The sequence below is a fragment of the Astyanax mexicanus genome, chromosome 13 (genome assembly GCF_023375975.1).
Source record: "Astyanax mexicanus isolate ESR-SI-001 chromosome 13, AstMex3_surface, whole genome shotgun sequence".
In the NCBI taxonomy this organism is placed as follows: Eukaryota; Metazoa; Chordata; class Actinopteri; order Characiformes; family Acestrorhamphidae; genus Astyanax; species Astyanax mexicanus.
The window spans coordinates 4,096,909-4,111,696 of NC_064420.1; the positions used below are offsets into that span (position 1 = coordinate 4,096,909).

Below are 14,788 nucleotides of genomic sequence, written 5' to 3' on the forward strand. Positions count from 1 at the left end.
TTCTCGTTTTCTGGCTTTCACAGACATATTCGGTCTCTTTCCAGCTTCTGCCAGAGTGTCTGTATGTTAGTTTGTAAAGAATGAACCAGTAGTCCTTGTAGAACTGTTAGAGCTAAAGGTCGGAAAGCAGGTCGCAGTTCTCTCGAGCGTCGGTCGCGGCCACCTCGGAAAACTTACAGAGTCTGGTTTGAGCTCAGAGCTCCGGTACAGACACGAGAGCACCGCTATTCCTCCTATTACACCTCAATGCAGCGCTGCAGTGAGTTTCAAGCTGTAATTTTTACTTCTTTAAAAAGATCAAAAATCAAGAAAATCCTACCTAGTGCTGCTTTAAAGTGCTCAGACATTATGTGGATTTGTTTAATTCATTGGTGACACAATACAATAACCTCAGACGAGCTGATGAGGTAACGCCGTTGGCACGGATGATGTCAAAAGGTGCGACGCCCGGGGATTTTCCCAGAACAAATCATGTCGATTCCGCAGTTTGATCTTGTTTAGTTTCACAAATGACTGCAGAACTCATAACAGAGGGAATCAGGATTAGTAAGGAGGTCACCCACATCTCTGTTCTCTGTTTTCTCACCTCGGATAAAAAAAAAAAAAAAAGATCAAGCACAAATGAAGAAAAAAATAAATGCCAATTCGGTTTTCCTAATCCCTCTTTAATGTCCGACTTAAATGGCCTAATTAAAGCGCACATGAAAACATTCAGAGACTCTGGGCCCTATTTTCTATGGATTTAGGACATTAAGGAAATCAATCACAGCCACATTTAATGCGGGAGGGACAGAATATCTGGATGTGTGGATGTAGTCTGTAAGTGGTAACTAATTGCCTTGAATGACATAAATGAGAAATTACATTTTTTAACACATTTATTTTTTTACTTTTGAAAAAAGGAAATCATATGTGCACAAATAAAATGATTAAAACTTTATTAATATAAAATAAATTGTTCATATAATGGTTAAAATGAGTGTTAAACTTTGTCACATTGTCTGCAAGGTGAGACAATAAGAAAGCAAGGAAAACAGAGCTAGACAACTAGATCATATTCGGCGAGGAGCAAAGGAAACAGAGGGCTATTCATACAGGTGAAAACAGGTGTGGGAAATGAACAATCAGAAGGAGGGCGAGGCAAAACGTTGCAGTGTCACATGTTCAGCCGAAGCATTGTAGTCCATGGGCTGAGAATGCTGGGAAATGGAGTCTTTAGGAGAACAATTGTCCTGAATGGGCAGACTGACAGCATTAGGACTGACACACAAAACATGTATACAATTTTTGTATAATCATTTTAGTAATAATGGTAACACTTTCTATGAATGTCATCGCTATAAGACTATATAAACATACTCTATAATCAGAGCCATGTTTGTTATGCATTATGAATTGTGATCATAATGCATTAATAGCTGTGTTTATAACATGTTTATAACATCAATAGTTCTCTAATTATTTTAAATCGCTCATAAATTACACTTGTCTAAATAACTTGGCTTGAACATTATTAAGCAATAATACACAAGAAGGAGTGCCATGATGTGTAATATGCCAAAACAGTGCAGGGATCCAGCGGCTCCCATTGGTGTTTAATGACATCGCATTTGGTTTGTATTTGGTTTGTAAGCGCTGCATCGTTGCTAGGTTAGTTGTATGTGGCTGAGTCATACATGGAGGGTTCTTGGCTAGAGTAGATTACCGGCTGATAATGTCACTCATAAAACGCCTCTCAGCCAATTACATTGCAGGGTCTGAACTAACTGTGGTATAATATTAGTTATAGTCACTTATAATGTGTTATAACAGGTCTTTGTGTGCTCCAAGACAGACATTAATGTAATATAAATGCATTGTGTTTTGTTATAAATCCTTTTCTGTACAGTTTTGTATCTTGATTATGCAATACTCTTCAGCCCCTGGATAAAATGCTAAAACATAGTGATATTTTTTATTTTTTTTAATCTTAAATACTAACATATGCACAAGCCCAAACTTTTTTTTTCTCCAGCCTTTTTCTTATAAGCCCTACGAAGTGATTTAACAGCGACCTTAAAGTGCAGGCGAGCCGCACGAAGAGATCCGTTTCCCCGCTCGCGTTCACATTAGCCGTGACCCCCTCAGACCTAATGTAATCTAACACGCAAAAATAGCTTTCTCCATTTATCGAGAGTAGTAGGCCAAATGTGGCACCTTCTCCTGCCTGACCGCGGACGAGAAGCATGCTAAATCATACGCAGCAGCTGCGGAAGGGCCTCTGACTCTCCCACTGAATAACTGCTCCCCTCACCTTCACTGCTGAGTGGAGAGCGGGGGGTAAAAAAACAATATCCGCTCGGAGGATGCGGGCATTCATCTTTCGGCGGGATGCGGCGCGTCGCTTGGGCGGAGGAGGAGGAGAAATAGCGCTTTAAAGGAGAAAATGTAACTTCCAGCGCTGCTCACTCACCTAAGGAGCATCAGCTCTATAGTTTGTTTACCCGCGTGTGCACTTACGGTTCCCCGGGGGGCCGCAAAAAAAAAAAAAAAAACACCCGCGTCTAACTCACCCTGAGGGTCCGCGGGCGTTTCTCCCCGCGAAATGAAATTTTACGGCATGCGAGATTAGCCGACACTAATGCAAGGTCAAAAATAATAGAATCAATAGGCAGGCTCGGCCATGTTAACATTTACAGAAAATTACAGACTGAAAAGCGCTGTCGAAAACAGAATGGAACGAGTCTCCGCTGAATTCGTATTGATGCCTTTTCATTATTTCTCATAATTTGACTTTTTCTTTTGTGCACTGCGGCGGTCAGCAACCGTGGTTTATCACCCTTTGTGCGCATTTGGGTGTGTGTGTCTGTGTGTGCGTGTAGAGGTGTGTGTGTGTGTGTGTGTGTGTGCACCAGTGCCAGAGAAAGCGTGTGTGTGTGTGTGTGTGGCAGGGTCAATGTACTGCTGTCAGCTTTCAATGACTTCTCCCAGCCAATCAGGCTGTCGGGTCTTAATTGATTAATGACACGTAAGAAGGGAGGGGATTAGGTAACCTTGCATTGTGAGCCCGCCTGTGATTTCCAGCGCCGCCGCTGTTAGCAGCCGGCCGGGCTTATCAAAAAGGCTTATCAAATAGGCTTATCAAAAACAAAGTGAGGAAAATGAATGGAAAATATATATACGCCAATGAAAATGGATTGTGGGGGTGACTGGCTGATTATACAGATATATGTATATATATATATATATATATATATATATATATATATATATATATATATATATATATATATGTATAGGGTTGTGCTGGTCTTTTTTTTTATTACAAGCCATATCTACCATGGTAGTAGTAGTAGGAGGGTGAAAACTGTTTTTAAAAAAAGACTGTAAGCTGTCTAGGTATAGCTGTAACACGAAGGAGGAGGCCGGATGCAAATGCAAATGGGTTTTATTAGACATAATAAGACAAACAAAAAAACTAGGACAAGAAAATAAACACTAAGACTATAAAACAAAGACTATGAAACAAATACTATAAAACAAATGACTAAACCAGGTCAAAACAAACAAAGAAGTGAAATAAACTGACAAAGAATCAAACTAAATAAAGAAAACAAACCAGAACACCGTAGACAAAAACTTGCCAGGACAAAGGCTCAACAAACACAACTAAACAAGATTCAAAGAGAGTAACAGGACGAGGTCAAACAAAAAGCACGACAGAGAACAAAGGAGCACATGAGGTATTTATACACAGGCACACACTAGGGAAACCTGTGGAGGTAATGAGGGGGCGGAGTTACAAACGAGACACAAGGTGATGACACTAATAACTAGGGCAGGGCTAAGGCAGGGCGAGGGTGGAGACTGGACAATAACAAAACAATGCCATGTGCTCAAAAAAACACATGGCTGGGAACACAAAACAGGGGGCAGAAGCATAGAAAAACAAAAAAAATTAAACTTAAATATCAGACAAAAATGACCTAAGTTAATAAAAAAAAGCAATTTTTTAAATGATCAAATGATAAGAAGAAGAAAAAAAATAACTAGCTAAACCAATCCAGCCCTGTGTGAAAAAAAAGTATTTGCCCCCTAAACTTAATAACTTGGTTGTGCCACCCTTGGCGACAACAACTGCATTCAAGCTTTACCAATAACTAGCAAAGAGTCTTTCACTCGTCTCTGTGAAGGAATTTTGAACCGCTCTTTTTGGTTTTTAAGCCATTCGGTGGTGGACTTTTTGTTTGTGAGCTTTGGGTCATTGTCCTGCTGCAGAACCCAAGTAAGCCTGAGCTTTAGGTCATGAACAGATGGCCGTATATTCTCCTTCAGTATTGTCTGGTAAACAACAGAATTCAGACCATCACACTACCACCACCATCAGGAAACCTGCATAGAACCACTTGGCACCACTGCTCACCTGTCAACCCCCACCAGAGCCCCACCCACTAGATCAGTTGAAGAAACACCATTTCTCTCTGCTGGTTAAAAAACCTCAGAGAGTAGACAGCAGGATTAGCCAGCAGACTTCTTCTGAGGGAGGGATCTGTACCTACTGTCTGTGGCAAGTCTGCAGATGAGAGAGATGAGTCAAATAATAAAATAGTGTTGTGCTGTGATGCTGCTCGTCAATGATGCATCAGCAGCAGCTCGAAAAGAAGCGGTGGCTGACTTCACATGTATCGGAGGAGGCATGTGCTAGTCTTCACCCTCCTGGTGTGTTGGGGGAGTGATAGGGGGAGTCCTAATGAGTGGGTTGGGAAATTGGCCGTGTAAATTGGGGAGAAAATGGGAAAAAAAAGAATAGAGCTGTTGAGATCTCTTTATATGAGAGTGATTTTGCGCAAAGATTTAAAATACAGAGCAAAGCAGAATAACATACAAATTTATATATATGTATATATATATATATGTTTATACAGTGTTTGTATGTATATACTGTAGATCAGGGGTGTCCAAACTACAGCCCGCGGGCCATTTGTGGCCCGTTTCCTTTTTTGGAGCGGCACGCGAGGTATTTCAGAAATAGAATGAAAGTTGGCCCGCTGTTCAGCAGGTTTTTATAATGTGAGATTCAAAGTTTGAACGCTAGGTGTCAGAAACAGGCCAAAGAGTCTAAAAGCAGAGAGAGTGCGCATTTCTAGCGCAGAAAAACAGGCCAAAGAGTCTAAAAGCGGAGAGGGTGCGCATTTCTAGCGCAGAAAAACGGGCCAAAGAGTCTAAAAGCGGAGAGAGTGCGCATTTTTAGCGCAGAAAAACGGGCCAAAGAGTCTAAAAGCGGAGAGAGTGCGCATTTTTAGCGCAGAAAAACAGGTCAAAGAGTCTAAAAGCGGAGCGAGTGCGCATTTTTAGCGCAGAAAAACGGGCCAAAGAGTCTAAAAGCGGAGAGAGTGCGCATTTTTAGCGCAGAAAAACGGGCCAAAGAGTCTAAAAGCAGAGAGAGTGCGCATTTTTAGCGCAGAAAAACGGGCCAAAGAGTCTAAAAGCGGAGAGAGTGCGCATTTTTAGCGCAGAAAAACGGGCCAAAGAGTCTAAAAGCGGAGAGAGTGCGCATTTTTAGCGCAGAAAATCGGGCCAAAGAATCTAAAAGCGGAGAGAATGCATTTCTAGCGCAGAAAAACGGGGCAAAAGAGTCTAAAAGCGGAGAGAGTGCGCATTTCTAGCGCAGAAAAACGGGCCAAAGAGTCTAAAAGCGGAGAGAGTGCGCATTTTTAGCGCAGAAAAACGGGCCAAAGAGTCTAAAAGCGGAGAGAGTGCGCATTTTTAGCGCAGAAAATCGGGCCAAAGAGTCTAAAAGTTGCCGTAATTAAAGAGTTTAATATTAAGAGACATCATGAAATTAAACATCAATTTGCAAAATCTTAGTTTACACAACACTGTCAAAGATAAAGATAGTAAGTCAAGTAAAATGATTTAAAGTGGTATATTTCATTATTTGTTTTATTACGGAGTCTGTGGCCCGTGACTTCAAATATATTTCTCCTTCTGGCCCCCAACAAAAAAGGTTTGGACACCCCTGCTGTAGATTAATATTGCGTTGTCTTTTTGAAGAACATGGAACAGTAGATTAGTAAACTCCATTAGTTATTTGCCAGCCTCTTTCCGTCTGTCACCAAGAACAATGAACACGTCTGATAATTACGGAGGAGACAGAAGCACGATCTGTGAAAGAGTTGATGAGCAAGTCCACAAAAGCCCGATTATACAATGACAAAGATTACATCAAAGCGCCGGAGCAGAACAAAGCCTGCTAACATCAGTGTAAACAAAATGTCTTGGTCCTAGTTTTTATTGCCCCTCCGAACAATGTCAATATCAGCTAGCGACTCGTCGCCGAGTGTTGCGGGCACGGCGTCTGCTCAAATCTATTGTCGCCCTCGCCGCGGCAGGAAAATAACAGTTATGAATGGTTTTCTCGGCGCTGCCATTGTCACATCAAGTGTTTTTATTGCTGTCATTATAGTTTAACATCGCACTGTTAATTCTGTTAATTAAAAAGCTGATTGCTTTTGCCAGTCTGTGATCTCCATTTGGTGCGTCCATATGGTGGAAGATCACTTGTTGTAAATTTCAATGAAGTCCTATCACAGCTCGGATACATATAATCAAGCAGTACAAGTGCTGAAAGTCTATAAACCTCAATTATCTTCTCCTGCAGTCAGCGTGTATCTTGTACCTCCATATAGTGCCTAATACTGCCTTTACTGTGTTACCATGAATACCAACATGAGGTAATTATTGAGTTATTATTATTATTATTTATTATTATTAAAATAGTGACCTAGTATTAACCAGTAATTATCAGCAGTAATTATTTTAATTGAGACTATGCATGAGTCTGCATGTGAGTAAACTGACTGTAAAAGGTGGCATCACTTTCTTTTCCTCAAATAGCATCAGTAAACTTATATTTTTTGTAACTTCATACACTTAATATACTGTATTAACATAAAATATAATTTGATAAAATACACTTAGAGTAAGTAAAAAATTTGAATAGCTTTAAAAAATACTTTATTTCCGTAACTCAAAATGTGAAAGTCAAATAATATTACATAGATGTATAAAACACACAGAGTGATCTATTTTAAGCGTTTATTTACTTTATTGTTGATGATTATGGCTTACAGCCAATGAAAACCCATAAATCAGTGTCTCAGAAAATGAAAATATATTATATAAGCCTAATTGGTACGTTTGGCAGTGTGGAAAAGAGGTAAAAATGAAAGGTATAATCCACTTTAGGGATGTGTGAAATCATATTTCAAGCTTCTTCCAGGCATGGATACTGTACATTTATTGTAATATTTAACCTTATAGACATATATAAATATAAGGATATATAAATTCTCTGACCCCCGTTTCCCCGCCCTAAAAACTACAGTTTTTATCCCTTTTTTAGGGGGATTCAGGTCTTAATTAGAGGGGTCAGCACTCAATTTAACCAATCTGAACACCACCCCAGCAACCAACCGCCCCCTTTACCCCCGGTAGTTTGCGACCTACCGGGAACAATAATGATACTTTGCTATTTAAAGTCAGTAAACCTATCCCCAACTGAGTAAATAAAAATTATGTTTTAAAACACCTAAATAGTAGACATTAAGTAAACACATCTTTCAAAAAAAAAAAAAAACATAGGGGCATTCTAAAGTGCTGCCACTATGATCAAGACATTGCTGGTTCGAATCCCGGTCATGCAGCTTGCTAGCCATTAGCTGACGGAGCCCTGAGAGAGCACAATTGTTGATTGGCCTTCCTCTCTCTCTCTCTGGGTGGGTACAGTAGATGGTGCTCTTTCCCCTCATCACTCCTAGGGTGATGTGGATGGATCATCACAAGGCTGCATCTGTGAGCTGAAGTATCAGAACCAAGTCGCTGCGCTTTCCTCCGAGTGAGCTGTGATTCTAATTGGCAGTTGGAAAAGAGGCAGAGTCTGACTTCACATGTATCGGAGTGATGAGGGATGTACAGCTGAGTTGTAGCTGATTAAAACGTATTAATTGTTAATTAATTGCAGACATTGATCAAAAAAAATGAATCCTGGAAAATGTTAGTAGAGTTCAACCATTAATCAGATTTACTGAGGACTGACCTCTCTATCTCAGATCATCCATTGGCTTCTAAAGCTAGCTAAATGCAAGCCTGACAGTCTTTTGAGTACTTTCAACTTCATTACTCTCGTAATTCTAGCTGGCACGCTGCTGAAACCGGGCGCATTGTTTGCGATCTCGCTGTCAGCAAAACAAGAGGCTTGACTCGTGTACATAAATCAGAATGACACCCGGTCTGATGGCCTCTGATAGGATGCTTTTATTGGGACCCTGAGGTGCTGGAGCCGCGAGACGATTTAAACACACTGCTACTTGCAGGACGTGGGATAGGATGACATTATAGCCCAGCTGATGTGCTGATTGGCTGATAAAATCTACCAACATTAACCCTTTGAACCGTTTTTTCTTCATAGGATACATGAAGATTACTAAAAACCTGACACTCAGAGCAGCCTATGCCTTTCAGTTTTTTGATCAGGTCACACAAAGAAAACTAACTATATACAAAAATGTAAACTTTTTAGTTTTTAATAAATAAAAAGTGTACTTAGTAAAAATGGGCAAGTAAAATAAAAACTATATAAAGTAGTGCGCACATCATACCTAGCTTTAGTTTGAGTAAAACAGGTGGATTCACACTTTTTCTGGGGACACTTTTGAGTCGTTATTTACTGATATTATTTGGTTTGAAATATATAAATCATATAAATATGTTTAAAGCACTAAAGGCAAATTATATATATATATTTTTTAGGTGTTTTCTCAATGGGTTTCTTGTAGATTTAGCTTTACCGCACTGGGATGTCATCGCTATTTTTAGAAAGAGTAAGTTCTGCTCTTTTTAACCATATATGGATTATGTTTATGTGTGAAGGGATTCCTGAGTAATTAAGCTGAGAACACAAGGGGCGATTTTGGACGGAAAATCCGTCCGTAGGGGTCTAAGGGTTAAGGTGATCTGTATCACAGATGCTGCACTGAACTGGATTTCTTTACATAATAGTATATATGTATAAATCTCTGATTATAGACCATAGTAGTTGCGTTTCAAAGTCTAGGCTGCAGCTGGTAGTATCATATGTTGCCTTCAAGATCACATACTGTATTTTCCAAAACATATAATACATTTTCAACAAGACAAACTTGTCCCTAGTAGGTGCATTGTGTTGCTCATTGCTATCTTACACCCAGTCAACAGTCTATTTTCACTTCTTGCACCTGCACCGCAAAAAAAATAGTGTCAGAGTTTAGGAATAAATCTACTCTGATGGGTGTGGTGGTCTGGAAATGAGGTGTGTTCAGGTAAATTTCTGGCGTGTTTCTCATATCTTGGTGCGCAACTGACTGATTAAAACCCTGACAGTCAACAGTCAACAGTCAGCTGCATGTATGTATACATGTGTACTCCCTCTTGCGTACACAAAATCAAGCTTTTACATCAACAATAAACAGAATAAAGAATAAAATGACATTACTGTTCCCTTAAATGAAATATTTTCAATAAATTTAATTTGTATTTTAGACCTTTTTTGGATAGAATGCAAGCTGTAAGCTCTGTACAAAGGACAAAAAGGACTATGCAAACTGTAATCAGCAACAAGCCTTAAGCCATGTGCTGTCTTTAAGATGACATCATTTCCATGCGTTTTTCAACAAGACAATGCCAAACCACATGCTGCACAATTTATTTTTAAGGCATGACTGCAGAAGAAGAGAGTGTGGGCACTGATGGGTACTGTCCCCAATGATGTGTGAAGAATTTAGAAAGAAATCATGTCATGTTCTGTTGCGCACCTTAAGATATGGTTGTAAATAATGGTAAAAAAATGATTAAAACAATATCTAAAACATGACATCACTGGTTTCTTTAATTACTGTAATTACTAATGATTAGTAACACATTACAGTAGATGCTTTACTGTCCCAACTTCCTGGAATGTGTCTCAGGCCTGAAATTCAGAAAACTGTGTTTATTAATAAAGGAAATGAATAAAGTTGAGCAGATAAAACATGAAATGTCTCGGGTTCACGCCGTCTGCGATGATGACACGTGAAGAAAGGTTGCAGCAGTCAACAGAGCTCCGCGTTACTATCAGGAAATGTTGCAGGGGTCTAGACGACGCAGGGAACATCGGCACACCGGATCAGTAAATGTCAGCCCGTGCCGCGGTCAGTGATAGCAATGACGCGCTTGGCTAATGAAGAACGGTTGTTATATGAAGTGGCTGCATAGCTGCAAGGTGACTTATCAGCTCAGTCCTGGACAGATAGAGTGGGTGTCCACCTGGGAAACAGTGAGCGATGACAGAAGGCCTCTTAGTTAAAAATGTGTGTGTGTGTGTTATAGTGTGTGTGAGTGTGTGTGTGTGTGTGTGTTAGGCTTATGCAAAATTTACCGCACCACACTTCCCACGAGACGCTGTCTGTATTTGTACTTTACATTCCAAGAGTGAAGATAACTGGAGACGAGAGCTTACAGCTAACCTGAAATCTAACCTGCTGCACTTCTCAGGGTAAAAAATGCTGTTAATCAATTAAATATATATATAATATATATAATATATAATAACTGTTATAATAACAATTTCTTATGATTAAGCACATACACTGTACATAGCTGGACAGAGCATCGTCTCTCAAAAGTGAAGCCACCACAGGTCGGGCGCCCCCTGCTGTTCGGTTGCAGAAAGCTGTGTAACTCCACCCATTCCCATAGGTTTCAAAAACCGGCAAAACAGAACAACTTTCAATCATGTTTTTTTTTAAACATACTATAATTATACCTTCATTATTTAAATGTAACAGCTAGTGTAACCTCTGCTTATATTGTCAAATTTTTATATCCTCACAGAATTCATTTAAAAAAAAACGTTATTCAGCTCTATTCTAAAAGGTGTGGTTATTGTAAAAGGACTGGTTATGGGCGGGACCAATAACAGACCGCCAGCTCCGCTCTGCTCCGCTCTGCAGCCTGTGACCTCGAGGCAGCCCCCAGGGGCGGGGTTATTCAAATTAGTAGGCTGTCTCTCCACAGTCTTTCTCCCTCCTCTGGTCTCTACTGCGCTCTACAGACTCGGGTATCAGGATCGCCAACATGGCGGAAGATTTTGGCTTCTTTTTCATTGAATGAATGGGAACAGCGACACAGCGTCTATCTTTTTTTACAGTCTCTGAGTAAGCATGATTAAATCATGATTTAATCAGCTGGATTTAGGGACGTATCGGTGTGTCTTTGGTATCGTGGGGGTGCAAAAAATAGGCCTTGCACTGCTCAAAACATGCAAAAAAAATGCATTTACTAATTCTCTTCATTAATCATGGGTGTGGTTCATTTTTGGGGTGTAACATAAAATAAACCAATCATGGAGCCAGTTCTGAACCAGGTGAGCTCTGACTTTGGCACGTTCCTATCTTAACAGTGTGGCGCTTTATGCATCTCAGCAGAGACACATACTGACCTGCTCGTTCACACTGTATACTGTGAAGAACACCAGCAGCTCATTTAAGGGAACATAAATGTTATTTTATTCTTTATTCTGTTTATTGTTGATATAAAAGCTTGATAGATAAGACCGGGCGGCTAATTGGTGACTGTTGTCAGGGTTTTAATCAGTCAGTTTGCTTAGTTCAAATAATAAAAACATCGCAACACTCTGTGTGTGTATATTATGTTTTGAATTTTTCAGAAGCATTGCATAGAAAATATTGAGACCACTTCAGTTTATTCTATAAACTACAGACAACATTTCTCCTCAAATTCAACGTAAAAATATCGTCATTTAGAGCATTTATTTGCAGAAAATGAGAAATGGCTGAAATAACAACAACAAAAAAAGATGCAGAGCTTTCAGATAATCTCAAATAATGCAAAGAAATCAACAAGTTCATATTCATAAAGTTTTAAGAGTTCAGAAATCAATATTTGGTGGAATAACCATGTTTTTTAATCACAGTTTTTTTTTCATGCATCTTGGCATCATGTTCTCCTCCACCAGTCTTACACACTGCTTTTGGATAACTTTATGCTGCTTTACTCCTGGTGCAACCAATCTTAATATTATTATGTTACATTGTATTTATATAATTATTTTGAATTTTTTGTCATTATATACTGGATAGATTCGGTTCTACAGTCTGATTGGTTTAACAGTAATTGGCAGCTTCAAAACAACTGAACTGTTTATTAGCGAATCACGTCACTGTAAAAAAACCCTGTGCTGGTAATGGCCTGTTGCGCTGCTCCATGGACCATTGAGTCTATTGATGAGGGAATGAGGGGAAGGAGGAAACTGGTTGTGTTTAAACTGAGCGGCTGACAAGGTATTTCCTTAACAACAACAATTAGCCTAATTAACTCAGTAGACTGGGCAGATTACCGGGCTAAAAGGTAGCTAACGGCTAACAGCCTCTATTAATATTGAGTGTTTGTTCTTCAAGTCATTGAAGTGTCTCAAAAACATTAAATTGCAAATAAAGTAATTTAATTTCTTTTTTTTTTATTTTGTCATAATATTTTCACACGGTAGAACTTTAGAGATTTATTTTTAATGTCTGTTTTTCACAACAACAAAAAAAAAAACAAAAAAACGAAGTGCACAAATGCAACTGGCTCAATTTTCTTCCAGAAGTTACCTCTTAAGATTTGTCACAGTTGCAAGAGGTCACCAAACACCACCAAACACCATGGTTAGCCTGTTCCATACGTGTGACCAATAGGCTACTAAAACGAGTCTTCAAAGAAAAGTCTTACCAAAGAAATTGCAATACCGCAACTGTAACCTAGTGTTTGTAATGTGTCTACAACTTTTTCAATTCTTCTTCGAGTACGTGGCAGACAGACCACCAGGGGATGGGAGCTATAGTGTGACTCCTAAAGTAAAGTACGTACAAAATATGTATGTGCAAAATGTAACCATATATAAACATGAATTTTGAGATCTCATAGTGAAATGTTCATATCTGATTGGTTACTTTAGCCACAAGTAGTGTGAAGTAATGAATGGATCTCAAATGGCACATGCTTTTAAGAAGAAGCCATTTATCAGTTTTGCATTATATTAAATAAAACTACTTAAAAATAATTGGTAAAAAAAAGGTAACACTTTACTTGGATGGTCCATTTGATGGCCTCTTTAATGCTCAACTGACACTCAACTAATATTCAACTACATGTCTATTAAATGCAAATGAACTAAAAGGTGAAAGTAAATGATTCTCTATTGAATATAACCCTACATTCACCTCTAACCCAAACGCTTATCTTAATATTTTAGGATTGGGTTTAGAGTTAGATTTTAAGCTTAGGTTAGGGTTAGGGTTAAGGTTAGGTGTAGGGTTAGATTTTAGGGTTGATTAAGGGTTAAGGTTAGGGTTAGGTGTAGGGTTAGATTTTAGGGTTGATTAAGGGTTAAGGTTAAGGTTAGGTGTAGGGTTAGATTTTAGGGTTGATTAAGGGTTAAGGTTAGGGTTAGGTGTAGGGTTAGATTTTAGGGTTGATTAAGGGTTAAGGTTAAGGTTAGGTGTAGGGTTAGATTTTAGGGTTGATTAAGGGTTAAGGTTAGGGTTAGGTTTTAGGTTAGATTTTAGGGTTGATTAAGGGTTAAGGTTAGGGTTAGGTGTAGGGTTAGATTTTAGGGTTGATTAAGGGTTAAGGTTAGGGTTAGGTTTTAGGTTAGATTTTAGGGTTGATTAAGGGTTAAGGTTAGGGTTAGGTGTAGGGTTAGAATTTAGGGTTGATTAAGGGTTAAGGTTAGGGTTAGGTTTTAGGTTAGATTTTAGGGTTGATTAAGGGTTAAGGTTAGGGTTAGGTGTAGGGTTAGATTTTAGGGTTGATTAAGGGTTAAGGTTAGGGTTAGGTTTTAGGTTAGATTTTAGGGTTGATTAAGGGTTAATGTTAGGGTTAGGTGTAGGGTTAGATTTTAGGGTTGATTAAGGGTTAAGGTTAGGGTTAGGTGTAGGGTTAGATTTTAGGGTTGATTAAGGGTTAAGGTTAGGGTTAGGTGTAGGGTTAGATTTTATGGTTGATTAAGGGTTAAGGTTAGGGTTAGGTGTAGGGTTAGATTTTAGGGTTTATTAAGGGTTAAGGTTGGGGTTAGGTTTTAGGTTAGATTTTAGGGTTGATTAAGGGTTAATGTTAGGGTTAGGTGTAGGGTTAGATTTTAGGGTTGATTAAGGGTTAAGGTTAGGGTTAGGTTTTAGGTTAGATTTTAGGGTTGATTAAGGGTTAAGGTTAGGGTTAGGTTTTAGGTTAGATTTTAGGGTTGATTAAGGGTTAAGGTTAGGGTTAGGTGTAGGGTTAGATTTTATGCTTGATTAGGGGTTAAGGTTAGGGTGAGGGTTAGGTGTAGGGTTTGATTTTAGGGTTGATTAAGGGTTAAGGTTAGGGTTAGGTGTAGGGTTTGATTTTAGGGTTCATTAAGGGTTAAGGTTAGGGTTAGTGTTAGGTGTAAGGTTAGATTTTAGGGTTCATTAAGGGTTAAGGTTAGGGTTAGGTGTAGGGTTTGATTTTAGGGTTCATTAAGGGTTAAGGTTAGGGTTAGTGTTAGGTGTAGGGTTAGATTTTAGGGTTCATTAAGGGTTAAGGTTAGGGTTAGGTCTAGGGTTTGATTTTATGGTTGATTAAGGGTTAAGGTTAGGGTTAGGTGTACAGATTCAACATAGGGTTAAGTTAAATTTTATGGACATTCAGTTCGGTGTTAGTTGAATGTCAGTTGAGCATCAAAATGGACCATCCATTCAGTAAAGGCTTACCA

The 14,788-nt window shown here is 39.0% G+C and overlaps 1 long non-coding RNA gene across 1 annotated transcript in view; it reads left to right on the top strand.

Annotated features, from left to right (window-relative positions):
- The first annotated feature begins 5,003 nt into the window (after positions 1-5,003).
- LOC125780593 (uncharacterized) overlaps positions 5,004-14,788 on the top strand; it is a 241,396-nt gene continuing 231,611 nt past the window's right edge. Inside the window, exon 1 of the long non-coding RNA XR_007423859.1 lies at positions 5,004-5,038. This is a non-coding gene — a long non-coding RNA (uncharacterized LOC125780593). The remainder of the gene's footprint in view (positions 5,039-14,788) is intronic.